Here is a 20,791-nt window from a genome sequence, read left to right on the forward strand (position 1 = left end):
ATTTATATAAAATATTATCCAAAATATTTTTTTAACAATATGACTTAAATCTATATAAAGTGTACCTGTATATATATATCACAAGAAATAAAAAAATTAAAATATAATATTTTTAATTCGAGAATAATCTGTAAATTAATTCAAACGATACGCCTGAGTTTTTTTTTCTTTTTTTATTTTAGCAAAACAAATTCTATTAACAACGGCATAATTACTCGATATTACAGTCGGAGAAATAATGTCATACTTGGTCGAAAAGAGCTTTATATCACATTTACGATTGAAAACTGCAAGGGCTATCCCGTGAAAAATTGTGTTAAAATGCAAGAAATTTTGTGAAGAAACTCTATGTCAGAATTTTCTCAACTTACTTTCTTAAAATACTTCATTTTAAGAAAAATTAATTATAAAAATCAACTTGCAAACTCGATAATTTTTTTTATTATTATCGTGATATCTTCGATTATTATTGAAAATTTAAGATTTGAAATACAAATAAAAAAAAGATTCGAAAAACACCAATTTAAATGCTGAAAACACACGCTCCCAACACACAAGAACATATATCTTTTTTTTCTTGCCGACATATTAAACGTCAGCAATATACGGTGTCTCGTAAATTCACCGGTATATCGGGACGAGTCGAAAAACTGAATAGTATAGAGAACTTGGCGGCACTCGACTTCGACGAGGGGTTGAAAACGAATGCACGAGGAATGAGGAAGAATTCCGTCACGATTTCGTTCGTGCTTACTTTGTCCCGGCTTTGATTTCTTCTCTTCGATGCTCCACTATCGGAGGCAAGAGAGAGAAAGAGAAACAGAGGGTGTCGGGATGTAGAAACGGACAAGTGCAGTAGAAACGAGAGAAAAAGACGTATCGAGAGCGCGGGATATAGAGCGAGAGGCTTCGCTTGCTTCGGTACCGGGAGAGTGAGCGATATTTACATGCGATTTGCATACTAGTTGATCTCTATTGCTTCCATCTCCAACGACCCGGTAGGGGTGGCGGCGGATCCGCAACCCCTCCGTCAGGATTCGCTCTCTACTTCTCTCTATCTCTCTCTTTAACCCGTCGTCGCGTAAACGATCGCCGACGAATCTCTCTATCGCTATCTCTTTGCGCCACGACGAATCGCGAGTAATAGTAACTTTCGCACGTTCAGAATAGCAGCGGAGGTAAATAAACGAAACTCTTAACACCGAAATAAATCCGCGCGACGAAGGAGCTTCGACGATCTTCGAATCCTACCATCGTCTCGTTATCGTTCGCCTTAATGAAGTATCCTCCCCGACGACGAAATATTTATCCCAAGAAAAATTCTCGATGACAAATGGCAAAAAATAGCGTAGCTAAGATCTTTTAGTTCTTATATTATATACAGTCTAAGAGATCTTTTTTATTTTTATTAACATTATATTTTACATATGTATCTCATTGTATATTTTATGTATAATTTAAAGATATATATTATTCATATCATTTATTGTGACATTATAAAAGTTTAAAAAATATTCAGTTGAATTAATTATATAATCTAGTAAAGTTAATTATATAATATAAATTAAAATTTTCAAAGTCAATTAGAATAAATGTACAAACTTTGATAATCTTAGATTTCGTAATCTTTTCTTTCTGGAACATCAACGAACGGTTGCATTAAGTTTAAGGGCGGAACAAACGACGGAGTTTCAAGATTTCGATTAAGAATCTTCGGATTAAACGAGGCTGAGAAAACGATGTAATCAGTTCATATAAATGTGTGTTAGTCAGCTCGTGGCCGTGCGCGTTAAAAGAATCCGAGAAAGAGAGAAGATCTCTGGTTTGTTGATAAACAAAAAGAAGAAGAAAGGTGATTTTCGTTTTACTATCTCCCGCCATACGACAAACATCGAATTAGCCAGAATAATCAAGGTGCAAAGTAGAACAGGGCGAAGTTACTAAAAAATGCATTCACTGCTTTTGCCGCAAAAAGTTTTACGATCTCTCTACGTGTAATCAACAATTATACAATGACAAAAAATTTTGAAAATAAGACAAATTGAAAAATAAAATGTCAGACGCGTTATAATATTGGCTGTTAATTTATAGAAGATTTATATTAAAATTTCGATTTAAGTCCATTTTTATGAATCAATTATACACATGTGTATTAACTTTTAGTTATAAAAAATATTATTTTAGAAAAGATTATTCGCCGTATGAATGTAAAATATTAAGCGTCATATGGAAAATTAGGTGGCCTGTTCTCGGTCAAAGATTTCGTTCTTCGCAGATATATGTCGAGTTGCGATAGCGAGAGTACGAGAAATGTGGAAGAGAGAAGAGAGAAGAGCGAAGAAGAGGTAGTTTTATTTTTGCCTTTTTTTTTTCTAGAAAACCGGGCGCTTTCTGGTCCATCCAGGAGCGTAAGAGGAACGATTGATATCTGAGTCTCGTGCCACGTGAGCGGCTGCCGAAGCGCAGCGTCTAATTAACTCCGTGACTGGCTGACCTCGTGTGACCCTGTGAGCATGTTGCATACCTCGTAGGGCGTCTCGTGTGCCCTAACGCGAACGCGTGCATCTACATGCACACGTGTTGCATCGTTCACACACGTAACACACCGCTTCATCAAGGATAGAGACATCATCGTGCCGTATTCCGATCTTACATAGTCCTTTGCGATCTTAAGTGAAGAAAATTCCTCATGCTAATATGACTAAAATTAATAACGCGACGATTGTGAGCATCCTCAATTATTTTCGCGAAGGTCGAGTATAAAAATAGAAATTTAATCGTGAAAAGCTAGATAATTAAGAAATGTATATACTCTTAAAATTCATTGGCGGTTTTTATAATACTTTCTTAATGATCCAATGGATTTGTCCGTAAAATAATCTTTTATCTTACGGAAGTATCTGTTAATTATAAAAAAAAACTGAGTAAAGAGGTTACATCATAACGCATATTACAAACGCGAACGTTTTGGTAATCGCTCTCGATTTATGTCGCATATCGCCGGTAAAATGCGCGGATCGCGAGATACACATACAAAAATGATTGACATTACAAATTCCCGGGGCCGAGCGCACGGCCGAGCGATCGCATTTGCAACGGCGTCGAGAAGATCGACGTGTGCCGTGGCCGATGCCCGCTCTCGGTGTGTTTCGTTAATTAAAACGAACGAGCGAGCGAGCGAGCGAGCCGGTTAATTTTATGCGGGTGGCGCGAATCGGGCCGGCATGGCATGGTGTGCATGGCTTTCCCATTACCGGCGCGTTCGCCTCCCTCTCGCGCCGATTGGTCATCGGTGTCACAAAACGATCATGTCCCGGTTCCGTGGCGTATTCGCACGGGGTGTATTGTTAAATATCGTCACTTCTCCTCCTTCGAGCGCGGATTTGATACGTGCCACGGCGTCCATTTAACGTCCCGATGTTTAATAAGCGGGCGGGTCGCTTTTTCTCTCTCCCTCTCCGGCGATTTTAATAAAATTCCGGAATATAAATTATATCGCGTGCGTAAAGCAGCGACCGGAATTTATTGTGCCGAATTACAACGCGCATGATGAATTATCGACATTATCGACGTAGATAAATTTGCGAGTCAAAAGAAGCATACAAAATTCATGTTTTGCGCTGCTGCTGGACGCGAAATACAATATTTTTGGCGACTGATTAATTTTTAATATCTCTTTTTCATCGTCAAAATGATATCGATGTTACGGAAATATGGAACGAATTTTCGCGTCGCTCAAGTCCGCGAAAAACGCCGCTAATAGTAAACGCCGCTTTTAATGCGCCGGAAAAACAGTGATACAACACCATTTATTGCCGACAGTCCCGCGGAATTTAAAGCAGGAGTGGCGATGCTAGATATACTCTCCGCCGTATCATCATCTCGCCGACATTTTTATTAAGCACGCGGAAACAAAGAGTCCTTATCCCGCCGCCCGCTAAATCTCTGCGCGATTTTAAATTCAAATTGTTTTCATATCTAAAATGGTTCATATTTTCGTTTACGCGGACCGTCCATAATTAGAACACTCCCGTAATATAATAGCGAGAGAGAGAGAGAGAGAGAGTGTGTGTATATGAATTATGCGAACTGCAAGTGTTGAAAGTTAAGATATTTCGCTGTATCATAACAGCTGACTTTACAGCACGGTTTAAACATGGTTTTAGAATCGTTTAAGAAAATAATAAGCAGCAAATATATCTTGCTGGATATACTCTGGAATAAAGTTTAAGGAATTACTTTTTCAGTCATTAACTGATCCTAAAAGCTCCTCTCTCTTTTGCCGAGGGTCCGTAAAGTTACCCTTCCGCAAAGAGAGAGATGAGCGTCAGAATAATATAATATCTTCGACGAAAGTCTTCCGGCGGTATTTCGAGTAAAAATATATATTCACCGATGGCGGTTGTTCTCGCGCCGAACCGCACATCGAGGCTACATCCCAGCCGCGGCGCATTTTTTTTTTTATTCGATACTTTTTTTTTCTAGAAAAATTGTTTTGCACTAGAGAGAACGATTTCAAATTTCCAATCGGTCGGTAGTGAGGGAACGCGGCTGACTGGACACGGGGGTGTGTGCAGGTACGGGGGATGGGGTTTCAATGCGGAAAACAGGGTGTGGCGCGTGAGAGCTGGCTCACCTGAAACAACACAACGTTTTCAGATCGCTGATCCCATAAGCGTCCACGTTTGATCCCTCTGTTGTTTTGTCGAGCGCGCGCTCTCCCGTCCGTTTAATTCGCGAAAAACTGTAGCCACGTTCTTCGTCTCGAAAGGAAGCATCGCGTAATGGTAATGTATCTAAACCCATCGTCGCAGCATGTTCCATATCTGTTTATAAATGTATCGACGGAAAATATTTAAAATATATTTTCGCGGTTTGTTATTTTATTCCATAAACAATTGCGCCATTGCAATAAAGTCTATGAAATGAACAAGTTTCAGATTATTTGATATCAAGATAGATAACAAGGAACGATAAGTGATAACGTAGACATTCGAATCTAATATTATTGGTTTTATACTTTCAGATGATTCTCAAATATTCTTGTATCGATTCAAATATTCTTGTATCGATTCTCAAATATTCTTGTATCGATTCAATCTAATATCAATTCAATCATTTTACTTCATTTTTTATTTGAAAAATTCTTCAATACAATGCAGTCATCATTACAAAATTGTTTCTAAAATCATTATCCCCATTGTAGATTTAAAAAAAATTAATCGTTAGAGAGGGAGAGAAGAAACGTGACGTTTGGACGAGACTCGTCAACTCGGGTACAATGGTGGAGATATATCGTGTCGTAATATGCAAAGCGGATCGGATGTACCCAGCGGGGGGTGAAAGCGGGAGCCAAGGGGTGATTAGCGGGACAAAAGCCGGCGCCGCTACAAGTGGAACCAAATTGGTAGAAAATTGATAATCAACCGCCAATATCAACCTCCATTGGGAATAGCCGATCGTCGTGCTTGAGGAGAGAATAGAAGCGAGATATTGCGGAGAAAATTAATTTTTCTAAGTAATATAAATATACAACAAATACATTCGTTATATAAACTATCAATCTCCGCTAATCTGCGCGCATTGCGTTAAAAAAAATTGTTTTACTTGTATGTATACATAAAATTTTATAAAAATCAAGGAAAGAGAGAAAGAATTTAATAATAAATTAAATAATTATACGATATTTTTTTTCCTCTTTACATTTTTTCTATACATATAATTTCCACTTAAAATTAAAAGAATTATTAAGGCGTAATTAATAATCCGTGATTATATCTAAGGTTGATAAAAAGTATGCCTCAACTCGTCTAATTATTAATTAGTGGTCGTGAGTTAAAGTCTCTTCGCGCGCGTGTTGTGAATATTAAATGATTCGTCGCGCGACGAATTATTTCAGAAAGACTCAACCGTCACATCGGAAAAATGTTAAAACCAGCCGCACAGTCAAAGGAGGAGGAAGGAAATTTGAAAAGAAAAGCGAAAAGAGGGATCGAATACGTCGCGCGTAAGAGGCACTTCGTCGAAGTGAACTGCGCGGCCATTCTGGTGTGAATGGAACACGTGTACGGTGTCACATCTATCTGAAAAGTTCATCGTTACCCGAGGACCCTCTCAAAGAGTTTTCTAGAATGCGAGCTAACTCGACGGGCACACGGCGCGTCGCGAGTGTGTAATCGAAAGAATCGTAGAGCACTTTTCTCATGCAAATATACCCGACAGACGCGGGACGTGGGGCGCGACGTAGACGGCGAACTTTTTCTTTGGTCCGCTTAAAACTCCGAACTTAGATCCTTTTAAATTTAAATGCTTTCCCCGCCGTCGCCGTTCGTAGGCCCGCTGTGCGTTTTACCGTTTCGAGACCGGCTCTCGCGGAGCTGAAGCAGATAGTCATAAAAAATAGCACCGCGAGACAGACAGACAGATAGGTAGATAGATAGGTAGAGATAGAAAGAGAGAAAGAGGGAAAGAGAAAAATGAATAACGTGACGATATCGGCTGATAAAAATTTTAAAAAAAATAGAGCAAGCTCTCTTGCATCCCTTGTATCGCGAAGAAGCAAGTCAAACTATTCCATTTTCATATAAAGTAAATATTAGGGATAAGGTTTGCAAATCAGAAAATGAAAATTCGAAATCAAAGAAATAAATATATATATATAGAAATATATATAGAAAAAATCATTATATTTAATAGTATTAATATATATTAATAGCATATATAGAATATTAATATTAATAACGATGGTAGAAAAGATATTACATTCGACATAATTTTATCAGGGAATTGAAATAATTACGAGCGTCGGATGAAAGAAAAGTAAGAAAACGAGCGGCTTCGCTCAACATACGCGTAACACGTAGAGGGACGACGAGAAAGTGGAAGAGACGAGTTATTAAAATGTAAATATGAATCGACAATCTGTAACGCGCATCTCTAGTCGCGTTAAGCGCGTGTGCGCTGCTGTGTGAATAAACGTGTCGCGAATATTCGCGAAAGTACGATGACACCCGCAAATGGGGCTCGACAGAGGATTTAATCGAACGGATTTTTCTTGCACATAATTCCCCATCATAGTCGCCCTATAGGCATCGCAAACGACCTGCACGCGTCGTATAATTTTTTTATCAAACGTTCAATTTAAAAAAAATACATTACAATTTTTTTTTGTTTTTTATAATTCAAGATTGCATATAAGTAATAAAATGTTAGTATTTTCTGTATCTACTATATCTATAATTTTTAAATAGAATAAGATTAAAGTTAGATTATATGTATTTTCAGCTGTAATTTAATATATCGCATGTATAAATGTTTCCAAAATTGTTTTATAGAATATATACTTATTTCAATATATCTCCTTATAATTTTATCTCTCCATAGTTGTGCACTTCATCGTTTCTTCATAAAATTATACAGTACATTTATCAATTGACGTTAATATATCAATCGACCATCTATTTCCCGAACTTAAGATCAGTAGGATATTGCTAATCTGACGGTTTCCTGGAATGTCCTGGCAACGGCTGGAAATAAAAATTCCACGGCGTTCTGCTTCTGTTTTTTACGGAGACCGCCATAAATTCGTGCAACCGATCCCGCGCCCGCCTTCTTTCTCTCGAGGAGATTTTCTCTTTCTCCCTTTGGTCCGTCTGCTCGTAGATTTATGGGCTTATAGATTCTTCCTCCTCCGAAAATCTCTCTGGAATTTCGCGGAGGTAGAGTTCCGCCCTGACCATCGCCCATCCCGCCCTTGTTTGCCTTTTTTTTTTATTTTCTATGACTTTCTTCACCATCATTCCCGGTTCGCTTCATCGTACTCAATTATCGCCATTAATTCGAGAATTATACGCGATGATAGAATAGGGATGAATCAATCTGTAGTCAAATTTATCTTTGAGATTTTTTGAGCCTCTTCAAGTTATTTTTTTTATTCACTCCAGCAGACGTAATAGACGTGCTTATTAAAAAGATAAGTTATTTTTATTTTATTATTTATACGTTTCACAGATTTTTTAACATTGTATATAATTATTATTCAAACATGATTATTTAAGAAAATATATTAAAAAATAAAAATAATTTTTGTTTCTATTTTTAAATCAGATATTGATCGTTCTAAACAAAATTTTATATAAAATTTACGCCTACTCATATCGAACTCTACAATTGTTAATAATCGAGACTCCCTACGTCGCGTCGTGTGAATCGCACGGACTTTGATGCTCTGGAGGCAATTACGTCTGCCGGAATGGCGCATCTTTGACGAAGTCGAGAGCGAAAATCGTAATCTCGCGCGGGATGACAGCAACCGCAGCCGGTTCCTTTCCACGCTCGCCGAAATCTCATTCTTCGTCCCCTCGACGGCGACATCCTCTGGTCCCTCCAAGCCCCCCTCTCCCCCTAGTAACGTGGCCAAAGGATCCCTTTACCATCTCCTTCGTTCACCCTCCCTAGCCATTCACTTTATCTCTCTCTCCCTCTCTTTCTCCGCGCCAGCGAGCGACCGCGATGGTTCATAAATATTCAATGGCCACGCGGCCAAGATAAACTAATTAAAACTTAGATCTCGGTAGTCACTTTAGATTTTTACTTACACAAGAAGCATTTCAGCGCGGCTGCTCGTCGCCCGGAAAAAAAAGTCTACACGGTCCAGGCCTTTCGAAGCCGCGAATCCGATTCAACTCCACTCCGCGGATGCGACCCAGAGAGGGTGGCGAGAGACTGATGAAGGGGGAGAGGGGTTAGGATGGGCGAGAGGCGGTTTGGCAAAAGGAGACGCAAAGAAAGCTTTACTCTGTACTTCTCATTAAGGAAACCAACGCTCTTTCTTTCCTCTTCGGTCTTTCAAGGGAGCGGGAACCGACCGCTTCTTCATGCCCTCCAAGCGCTCCTTTTTTTTTCTCGCAGACGCGACGCGAGAAACCTTTAACGGATGTCGCCGAAAGTACGCGACAAAGGAGAGAAACGAAAGTCGGTTGTTTCTGTCGCGAATTCACGCTTTGTAACACGTTAGTGTATACCGCATGCAGATAATCTCTTTCCTCTTCTACAAATGACCGTGTACTTTTGAACAAGTTTAGGTATAACTTTAGTTTTAATTTAGTTTTCATTAATTTCTCCTTATACTTGAATACAGAGAGTCGACACGGAGTAAAAATTATGTCTTATCATCAGAGATAGCATTTACTGACGCCTAATATTAAATACTTAATATTTTTGTTAAATATCACATAAATATTGGAAAAAAGAGATAATTTCTTTCATTGCGAAAAATTTAATTTTTCACTTCCGATTGCAATATTCGAATTCTAGATAATCTCCGCGTTCCCGCAATCTCTTCTCCCTATTCGCTAGTATTTTAATTCGTCGACCGTGTTTTCGCGTAACCCCCTCAAAGTCTCCTTTCCCGTTCACGACTCTCGTCTGGCGCAACTTATTTTTTCCTCCTTTATCCTGAGCCGGGTTTACTTAAGATATTAAAAGCGCTCTCACCCTCTCTCGCGCCCAGCCTCCCTTCCGTTTCTCTTTCCACTTCGTCTTCTTCTCTCTACCGGTTGCCCTTCCTCGTGACGGAAAAAGAACGACTATCCAGCGACTTCCTTCTTCGGGGAGAGTTCTAGAGCGCCTCCGCGCTTAATTTGTAAGCAGATTTTTGCGCTAATCAACGGATTTAAGGAGCTCGGGCCGTTTCATAGATACAAGGGAGAAAGACGAGGCGGCGATGCCAAAGACAGAAGACAAGAAAGTCATTTGAATTTATTTTAATTATCCTAACGAACGAGTCTCGAGGAGGCCCTAACGAATTATTTGCTCGAATATGATTGCGCGGAATTTCTAACGAAGAATCGACCGATCGTCTCTCGTCCTTGAGGCCTCTAATATCAGCCCTTCTTTCCTTTCATCAATCATCGACGATGCCTACATGATGAATCGATCGCTTTTCGTCTTGATGAAAAAAAGAAAATTATCTTAAATCAATAATATAAATATTCGAAAATATTTAACTTGTGTGTTTGTTAATATGTAAATATTTAACGTAAAAGCATCACGGTATCACGTATATATATATATACAAAGCATAAATTTTTTTCCGCAAAGTAGTATAAAATGAAACGACGAAAGTACTGTTCCAGATAGTTTTTGCTTCCTATCTCTTGAATGTAGATAGATAGAAACGTATACCCCAGATAGTTCGCCGGACGCTTTTATGAGAAGACTGTGTGCGACGTATAGAAAAGTGTGATGTATAATATGATAGATTGCAACGATTCTTTACGGGCCTCACCCATTGTGCTCTCTCCATTGCGATCGACTAGCGTGACCAGTGCGCGACAGGGTGACTCGGCCTTTTCTATGCTACAGAAAAATTCTAGGCCATAATCCCTCTATCCAAAGAACGCAATGCTAACGATAAAAGCAAGATGATAAAATTTTTATCTCGCATTTAATCTTTAATTACAACATTTCGTTATTTACGTGATTTAATTACTGCATTATATATGCACTACATTGACGTATCTTTAAGCGCCACTTATTAAAAATCCAATATCCTAAATGGTGTATTAATATGATACATCTAACAATCTCTGAGAGTTAATATTTTAATTTTAAATATGTAAAATATATACAAAATTATAATACAAAAAATAAACATATTAAAAAATTTCTTTTAATTTAAAAACTCACTCTAAAGAACTTAAGTCGCGCAAGAGAATGATACTGCGTAAAAAGATATGTAAAATATTTTTGCAGAGTCCTCTCGCGATTCCTTCGCTACGTTCGAGAATTAATCTTGAACGTATCTCATTAATATCGAAGCAAAAGCTAAGACGTTTCGAAAAAGCAACGCTCGGCGTAAATCCATCCATTCTCCGCGAGTCGCGTCGTTAGGGTTGTCTCCTGTGGTGATTCATCCGAGACGCGAAGAACCTCGATATAGCATCGAACTCGCACACGCGGCCGATTTCACCGTAAAACGTTGCACGCTGGCGTCGTTCTCCGGTGTGTCTGACTGTGGGCGGAGTGGGTTGCACATTTGCAATGCAAACGATAACACGGCGTATCGCACGAAAACGTGCACACAGAGACGCAGCCGGACGAACGTCAGAAGAGAGAGAACGAGCCGGCACGAGGTATCGAGGAAAGAGAGAATCGTCACCCTCTCTCGAGAGGATTCCGAAAGCCCGGTACGCGATCTCTCTTTTTCTCGTTTCTATATATCCTCTTTCTTTTTCTCACGGAGTCTCCTCTCGCGTCGCCGGCGCCGCGGATGGATCTGATTATCGGATGGACCACCTCCGATGAAGTTATTCGCGATTTCCGTAATCTGCCCGGATTTGTCTCGGTTAGGAGATTTCACGGCTCGTTTTATCGGGATTATTTCACGTAGTCGTGATGGCGCATATTGTATCGCGTCATTACCCGAAAGGGATGCCGCTGCGTTTTATCGTCGTCGATTAACATATTTTTATCGGCGCCGCCTTAAAAAAAATCCTTCGTTCTTATACTCGCCGTGATTATCGCGATGTGCGAATGAATATTTTTATCTAACAGGTACATCCAGTTGTCCGACTTAACAAAAGGCTTTTTAGCTTTTTTTTAATTTTGTTTAATATAATATACGAAAGAGAAGATTAATATAATAATTAATATAACATACGAAGAAGAAAAAGAGACTATATTTGCAACATACATATACTATATTTAATATCCCCAAGTTTCTATTTGTCGTTTTTTTTCTTAATAAGAATATATCTTTTTCCATCATATTTAATATACTTAATATATAATAAATTATGAGATTGTTATTAAGATTCCGCTTTCGCGAATTTCCTCGCTCTCCGCAAGGGAACGATGCGTCTCTCTTTCCCAGCGCGCACGGAAACTTTGCGCCCCATCAATCAGCGGGGAGGAGAGAAAGGGAGGGAGGGAAAGGGGGAACAAAGTACAAACTTTTTTTTCTGGCACGTACCACATTTCATTTACGCCGGCCAGCGACGGTATCTCGCGATCTCTCTCCTGCGAAACGGCGCTGCGCCAACCGTAGAGCCACGCGAGCTGAAACAACCCGGGCCTGCAAGCGACGACCCCTCACCCCGTTATCCCTCATAGCTGCACTTACGCAACCCCCTGTGCGCGATAGAGGCAGCGAGCGGCAAAGTGGCAGCGCGACGTCGGGGGCACCGAATACCGTTCCGTGGCACGCGGAACACGGAATATCCGTTTTAGAAATGAGCTTACTTTAAGGCCGCCCGACAACCCTTCTTCGTACGTATATATGTACGTGGGATCCCTCCGCGCGATGGAGATTGGTAATTAATCATTTAGAACGGTGGTCTTGTGCGAGAAAGGGAGGGAGAGAATAGGGGGTGGACGCTGCTACTAAGGCTAGGAATGGCGCGAACCTTTTCGCGTGCGATTTTCAAGCTCGAGAATCGAAAATCTCTGTGCATTTACTAACCAAACTACGACATATAAAATATAACAATAATAATTATTATTTAATTTTTTCTCATAAGTAAATATTAACGTAAAAAACATGTACATATTTAATTGCAGTTAATTGCAGCACCATATGTAACACTTATTATTTTTTATTTTTTCTTGCGGTCTACTTTTTAAAAAAAATGTAATGAAACTTTAAATTTTTTTTAATTAATTGCTAAATTAAATACTCAGTAGTTATATTATAATTGATCGAATCCGGGGCTAAACGTTCGGATCGAGTCCATCTCTAGGAAGGGAATAAAAGGCCAATCTACACGAGTATGCACGAAGTAGGAAACGCCAAGTGGCTAGCGTTGGACTGAGATTAGCTCGAACCACGCACAGGTGTACACGAAATCAGGACTTCCTCGAAGCTTTCGTGTCGACGTTGTAGAATCACGCGTGTGTGGAAAGTTTAGGGCCGTTTACGCAGATCTTATATGTACACGGTACGTACGGACGATCAAAATTGTTGCATATTGCTGCTGATGATGGAAAGCCTGCAACACGTACGTTGACAGCCGTATCGCGCCTCGTAGGCAAATCAAGCCGATATCCCTTCGAAAAATATGTAATTTCCGCATTTAATATTACGAGGGCTAGACTGTACAAATTTTCCTGACAGGAAATATTTCTCCTATGGATAAAATTTATAATTTAAAGAATTCGCTCTCTTTTCGCGCTTTCAATTTAAGATTTCATTGTGAAAATAAAATAGATGTCTTCTAAAAAATTAGAAAACAAAGAAACTTTAATAGACTTTCCCTTATTGCAGGAATCAATCCACAAACATATGTATAATGTATAAAATTTTACTTGAAATTATATTTCATTTAATATATCATTTTTAAATTATTAAAATTCGACATCAATGATTTCAAAATTATAAGTGTTATAAAAAGATTCTGCAAAGCGAAGAAAAATATAATAAAAGTTGCGTAATATTGGCCAGGATTTCAACGGCATTGCAGCAGTAAATATAATCAACAACTTTGAAGGGAAAAAAAAAGGGAACGAGTACATAAAGAAACGGTAATGTGTCTCCGAGTCTGCGTAATGGAAAGATACGTTCACGCTAAGTACGGCGCTATGTACGTACTGTACGTATATGTAAACCGTGTATCCGACGTATGTTCCAGTCGTTATCGCAATCTCGACCCCGTTTGATATAACAGTCACTGTGACGACTATCGTCTTCCGACACGCAAGGCCGCCACCGAGGTGGTTTGCACACCCGCGAGGGTTCTCTATAAAATTGTTATAATGCGTGGAGTAACTAATGGCGACGGCGATAACGTCGATCGGTAGGTATATAGATAAAGGTGCAGCCGTGCGCGATATGGCAACGAGCAGAGAAAGGGGAAACGAAGAAATAGTTACATCTCGATGTTATATACTTCATTTTCTGTCGCTCTGACATTTACGCATTTCTCAAAAATGCGTGCCACGAGACGGAAATATCACTTACGAATGCAATTAATCGAAAGTCACGTGATGGGAATATATTATGCTTATGTTAAATGAAGGGATTCTTTAACAGATACTCCGGTATAATTGTGAGAATATAATTTTTCAGAAATTCAATATTCATTATTGTAACTTTGCGGCATTTACGATCGTTCAATATACGGCAAACCCTTAACAATTTAATGAATATATGTTAAATTAATTTAAAGAAATAACATAAACAAATAAAATATATATTGATCTTTTTTTAAGAAAAAAATATTTTGTGATTTATATTTTAATTTTCATCATCATATCTCTTTTGAATGTGTATCTATAAACGATATATGATATATTTAATTTTTACTCTATAGTAAGTGTCGTCTCTAATTTTCTCTACGCATGACCGACTACAGAACTCATAAATAAAGCTATCCAACGAGCAGTCAATTAACGCGAGGATATATATAATTAGTCGTGAAAGGACCAGAACGGTCGGCAAAGATGATATGGGACTTCCTGACGGAATTCATAAGCGCTACCGCGATGATTCGGGACAGTTAGGAGGTCGCTAACGAGTGTTTCCTCGCAGAGACCGATCCGGACGATGTCCCTGGGGCTGCCATTATCGTTGACTTGGTCGTCTCCGCCATTATCCACGACTACAGCATCCCGCTAGCTACATCCACCCTCTGATCATCCCATCCCTCCGAATCACGGCCCTCCTCGTTAACCTCGAAACGATCGAGGGCTCTCTCTCTCTCTCTCTCTCCCTCTAACCTCTTCTACCGAGCCCTTCTATACCAGCTCTTGCGTTTTGCTCCACCCTCCTCTATAACGCGCACAAATACATTTAGTAACGTCAACGTGGGAGAACCCATAGAAAGAGGGTGGCCTCCCGAGAGTATCCTAATGAGCGCGAGCTTGTCTGATTTGTGTAAATACATGCGACTATCTATTTTGTTAGGAAACATTCGAGAAATTACTCTATTCTCGCTCTATTCTATTATGATATGTATATATATGCCATGAAAATATATATTCCTTTTAAACAAATACCATATTAAACCATTATTAATTGTTAAATAAACAACATACTTTTTAAAATCAAACAGAGAGAAAGAGACATATATAGAAACACGATAAAATTCGTAATTAAATAGAAATATGAATAAAAGTATGAATTAAATGAACGAATTTGTTAAGCTTACATATTTTTAACAGAGCTCGGTAATCTCCTTTTCAATGTTCGTTAACATTGGTTGCATTTTTCATTGCATATAAAGTCGCCGGATGGACTATTTTTTTCAGACGTGTTTTCTCTTTTTTTTTTTAACTCGCACACGGTATTCCGCGGCACGCAAACCGATCAAGTTTGCCTGCCGCGAAAACAAACCGCTCTTGTTTTCGCGCGATGATCAGTCCACCGTGAATCGCCTCCATCTCCCGCATCTCTCCCTGTTTTTGCACGCAGAGAAACAACAGTTTCGACGTTCTCTCAACGATAACAAAGGAACGATGAACGGGTCGAGTCCCGTCGATTTTACCGAGTCGCGAAAAAATATATGTATCTTTCGCCGACGAAGAGAGCGACGTGAAATATCTGAGGCGTGTGAAACACAGTTTACAGGCATCGGTCCATACATTGGGAGTTCGGGATGTTTACTCGAAAAAGACAGCCGCGAAGTCACAAAAATCGCGCGCGGTGACTTCGAATCCTACTGACTCGCACAATGCGTGTTATTTTACCCCATTTTTAACTAAAGCGCACCATTTTTTATTACTACTGGCAAAATACTATCGTGTATGTGAAGCTGACGTCTCATTTCATGGAAACTCATAAATAATTAAGAGTTCTATAAATTTTTTTAATCCTAATAATTACTGATAAGAAAAATAGTTCTAAGAGAACTATTAAAAATAAAGTCAGAACTCTTAATTATTTATGTTTTCACGAAATAAGCGCTTCATACACCGCTATAGAAATGTTATAAAATAATGAACAATTTCTCACTCACCGATATGTCCAACAGCAGAGTTGTAGTACACAGCAAGATCTGAAAACAAAATATTCGAATTATGTATATACATATATATGTGTGTATGTGTGTATTTTTTTTATTTTTATTTTGCATACCTCACGGTTGCCCCGATGTCGCCCGATGCCTCCCTGGGCCTCCTCCTCCTCTCATGGTCCTTCGTAGCACTCGCGAAAACGCAAATAATTACGATCGCCCGGCACTTTACACGGCACTCCCGACCCCGATACGCGAAACTTTACACGGCACTCCCGACCCCGATACGCGAAACTTTACACGGCATTCCCGACGCGACGCGTGAGACACACGCGTATTTCGCGTATTGCACTTGCAATGAGAAAAAACGATACGAAGACTATAATCGCACGAATCAACGTCCGTTCGACACTCGAGCATCTCGCAGTCAACTCGCGCGCGCAGCTGATCAGCGATGCTACCTGTAACAAATAAAATACATATGTATATTAGAGCAATTCTATTATTTTTTGCATTATAACATACATGATATAAATATGTAATTACTGATAAGGAAAATGCCGTAGGATAAAGTAAGACACTGCGTGAAGTTGGCGTCTCATGTTTTAATGGCCAGAACTATTTGTTTTAAACTATCAAGAACTCTAGAACTATTGAGAATAAAGTCAGAATTCTTAATTATTTATGAATTTCCACGAAATCAGACGCCAGCTTCACACATACAATACTATCGATTATATCTCATTTAAAAAAATTAAAGATCGACGACTCCAGCATCATGTGGTCTATACATATATTTTTTCTATAAAAAAAAACAGGCGGCAAAAATAGGCATAATTGCGTTAGTCTCGCGTGTTACATATCGGCGATGCGATGTAAGGAGACTACACACGGCGTTTTGATGAGAAAGCATTGATTGCGCCGCGCTTCGACGCGGCGGACGGCGATTAAACACTGATTACGACTAATTATCGAGCGGGCGTGCACTCTCTTACAAGATCCGCCGTTTATAATTCCCCTCTCGAAAGGAGAAGACTTCCCATACGATTCGCTTCAAGATTCCACGTGCGGACGAGCGCGTAGACACGCACTGGAAAGTCCGCGCGCGTTCGGTAAACGCACACGTCGTACATTGAACTCGTTGAACGTCGTATTCGCGGACGACGAAGGGGGCAAAAACCCCGCGGAGGCTATATCGCGTCGGTGAGTCTCTCTTTCTCTCTGGCAACCTTCTGAACCTCTCTGATTAAAAATGGATGCGCGAGAAGGGACCGAGACAGAGGTTTGAGGAGAGCAGCCACGCAATATAACTGATTGTTGTGCAACGACGGTGGATTGCATTCTTATCGCTAGGTTGTTACACGTTGCATCGTCTAATCGCTAGATAAATTGCATTCTTCCGAAACGTTACTCTTCCTATGATTTATCAGAAATTTCGCACGATCGTGTACGGACGACGTGGCGCCTTCTCGTAATTCTCTACCTCCAATTACTTATCCAATTAGCTCCCGAGTAACGGTAATGTTGTTTGTCCTAACACGTAAACGCGATGCACCGCGTACGGAAAAAAATTCACGTTTTTTACATATAAATGCTTCTATTAATAAACGAGTGGAAAGAGAGGAATTTTTAATATTGTAGTAATTAATTAATGTTATTCACAATTAAAAACCTGAACTTGGACTCGCGAATCTCTCGAATCTAATCTCATAAAAATAAATAAATTCAGTGTATTTCCTGCAAGTAAGAGAGGGAGAGAAAGAGAGAAAAAATTTAAAGATTAATTGAAAATTGAAGTGTTACGTATAGAGTATCAAAAATTATTTTCTATTTATGCACATATACCCTATTTATTACATATCATAAAATAAATGAATTTAAGAGAAATTGTAATAAATTATAATAATTATTCAGGATATTACAAGAGAACTACGAATCATTATATTATTATACAAAATTACAACTTTGGGAACAAAATCCTCCCTAAATCGACTTTCTTGCCATCTCAATTCCCCATCCCCTTCAAATTAAAAATCCACGCTCTTATGTATAACTTTTCCATGGAAAAAAAAAAATTTTTGAATCAAACTACAACTCTGTCGAGATGCACCCTCTAAACTCGGTCGAGTACACGAACGACGAGCGAGAAGAAGAGGACACGCCGCCGTCGGTTGTCGGTCGCAGCAGCAGAAGAAGCGGAAGAGGAAGAAGAGACGTGGCGAAGAAGTAGCGGGGCGGGAACGGAACTCCGTCGTAAATCACCGGCAGTACGGAATAACTGGCAAAAGCGCGATAAATCAGGGATCCCCGGGCACCGAATTAGGAAATTGCCTGCTTAAAAACCGCAATGACGTTAATCCCGGCGTGCCAGCAAGCCAGCAAGCCAACCAACCAACCAACCAACCAACCAACCAACCAACCAACCAGCCAGCCAGTCAACCAACCAACCAACCAACCAACCAACCAACCAACCAACCAGTCAGCCAGCCAACGAGCTGCCGTTCGACGTACGTATATATCGGCAATCCGGAAAATAAAACTGATTCGGCTAAGGAGCGATGCCCGGGTGGAATAATGCGGAATAAAATCAACGTAACTCAATCGCGCTTGTCTTTCGAAATCAGCCTCCCCGTCTTTGTCGCTGATAAATGTTCGATATACACCACCGACTACCTGTATACGGAAGTAGCTCGTTTTTCTAATTCGCCGCGAGTACATTAGGAAAAAACAATGTTTGGAAAAGAGCTTAAAGACACGACGGTGATGTTCGATTCGATCTTATAAAAATGAAATTACGAGATTCCAACAGGGGATGATTAATATTCAGATGAGATTATTCAGATGAGATTACATCAGAAGTTCTGTACTACGTATTCTTTTATATATATTTGTTTAAAATTTTTTATTTGCTAAAATGAGATAATTAAATTGAATTGTCAAAACTATAGATTCTGAAATCTCTGGAAAAATGCGCGTTTGTCGCCGATCCATCTCTCGCAATCTCGTCATTTCGAGAATTTGAAACGTTCGATGTACGATGGATAGATAGATATCTATGACCGATTGTGCCATTCAATATTGCCAGATTCTCGATAGGACACCTGACAATTGACCGGAATTAATGGCTAGCCGGTGCGCCAGTTGGTTCAACTTCCCATTCCGGAATATGAAATGTCGCGTTAATTAGTTTTGCCCCGCGGCGACAGGCCTAAACACACATAAATGTAAGCGAGCCGTGCCGATGCGATGCGGTAAGCATAAGCGATCGCCAGCGATATTATACGACGCGGCAATCGATTACGACGCAATCGACTGCTGACGCAAACGCGAGATATATCCACGACTCGGCGGTTCGCGGCAGGCTAAACCTGAACGGGCACGAATGGACAGACGTTCCGCTTCGGCGCATTAATCAAGTTATTAATTATGTAGTCCTCATGCTAATTGAGCCTGTAATCTGCTCGCGCTGCCGTAAAATATCCATGCCGATTTACGCGGAACCGAACGCGACAACAATACGTTATCGTTGCTGCTGCTGCTGCTGTCGTCCTACCGTGACTCGCGCATTCCGCTTCCGTTCTCGAAATCGCAAAGCTTTGCTTGAAAGTAAAAAAGTAGCTAAGAACATATGGGTTAAATTAAAAATTTAAGATATAAGAAAATTCTAAAATGTGTACCATGATACAATTTCTTAGAAAATAACGAAACTATTGATATTTTTCCATTTTTCCTTTCCTCTAATATCAAATAACTTAAGCAAACATTTGCTATTCAAATATATATATATATATATATATATATATATATATTATGTATTTCATAAAAATGCAATAGAGTTATCTTACGAACGGAGCTTTTTCGAAATTTTCATAGAATGCTTCGTATTTAACTATATTTAAACGCGATCGTTTAAATTTCTGTTTCAGGAGAGATAACGGAAAAGGGATGAAACGGAGGGAAGCCGAAAAGACGATAATCAGGAGGGAACTGCAAATATTCTTAACTTGGGAAGAATATTCTTAACTTCGAGAAACGAATTTATTCTTCGCGCAACTTCTGTTCCACGATCGAGTTTAGCGAAATATCTCGCGCTTCGCGCTCGAGCAAGAAATAAATGTTCCAACTCACTGAGAGCTTTTATCTTTCAACAAAAAATCCATGATCCTTAAGCGATAACCACGGCGGACTCGCTAATCTGCCAATCAAATTAATTGGACTGCGTACTTCCGCGCGCTGATGAAAAATGCCGCCAAAAACAAGTCAGCTTCGGAACATTAATCAAGAAGAGGATAAAAAGGTAATATTAACGCCAGTCGGCAACGATGACCGGCATCAAAGAACCTCCCCTTTCTTTCTCGTTTCTACAGCGACGTATAGTTAGCATTTTTTTAGACTTTAGAATAAATTCCATTTTATTCTTGTTAATTTCAAAAACTTCAGATTCCCTATATAATTTCTTATATATTATTATTAGCAACGAATAAAAATACTGGTGTATTTTATATAGTGTATAAGTACACTGAGAGGATTTTCTCTTAGAATTTACCCTGAAAATCATGATAATCGTGGAACAATATGGTATGGAAAGAATTTTATAAGAATTTCTCTGATTAATATCTATCACAATAAAATATAAAACATGTTTGATTAATTTTACTAAACTGCATAGTAAAATTAATCAAACATATTTTATATTTTATTGTAATAGATATTATTATTTTTATTGTGATAAATATTAATCAGAGAAATTCTCATAAAATTCTTTCCATACCATATTGTTCCACGATTACCATGATTTTCAGGGAAAAATTCTAAGAGAAAATTCTCTCTGTGTATAAATA

General features: G+C 39.2%; 1 long non-coding RNA gene across 1 annotated transcript in view; it reads right to left on the reverse strand.

Moving 5' to 3' along the window:
• The window catches only part of LOC145944201 (uncharacterized), a 65,128-nt gene that overhangs the window by 33,039 nt on the left and 11,298 nt on the right, over positions 1–20,791 (reverse strand). Inside the window, exons 3-4 of the long non-coding RNA XR_014426636.1 lie at positions 16,073–16,411; positions 15,954–15,992 (exon numbers count right to left, since the gene is read on the reverse strand). This is a non-coding gene — a long non-coding RNA (uncharacterized LOC145944201). The remainder of the gene's footprint in view (positions 1–15,953; positions 15,993–16,072; positions 16,412–20,791) is intronic.

This window comes from Prenolepis imparis, unplaced genomic scaffold, assembly GCF_030444845.1.
Source record: "Prenolepis imparis isolate NDT839.2.m4 unplaced genomic scaffold, iyPreImpa1.0 SCAF_12, whole genome shotgun sequence".
Taxonomy (NCBI): domain Eukaryota; kingdom Metazoa; phylum Arthropoda; class Insecta; order Hymenoptera; family Formicidae; genus Prenolepis; species Prenolepis imparis.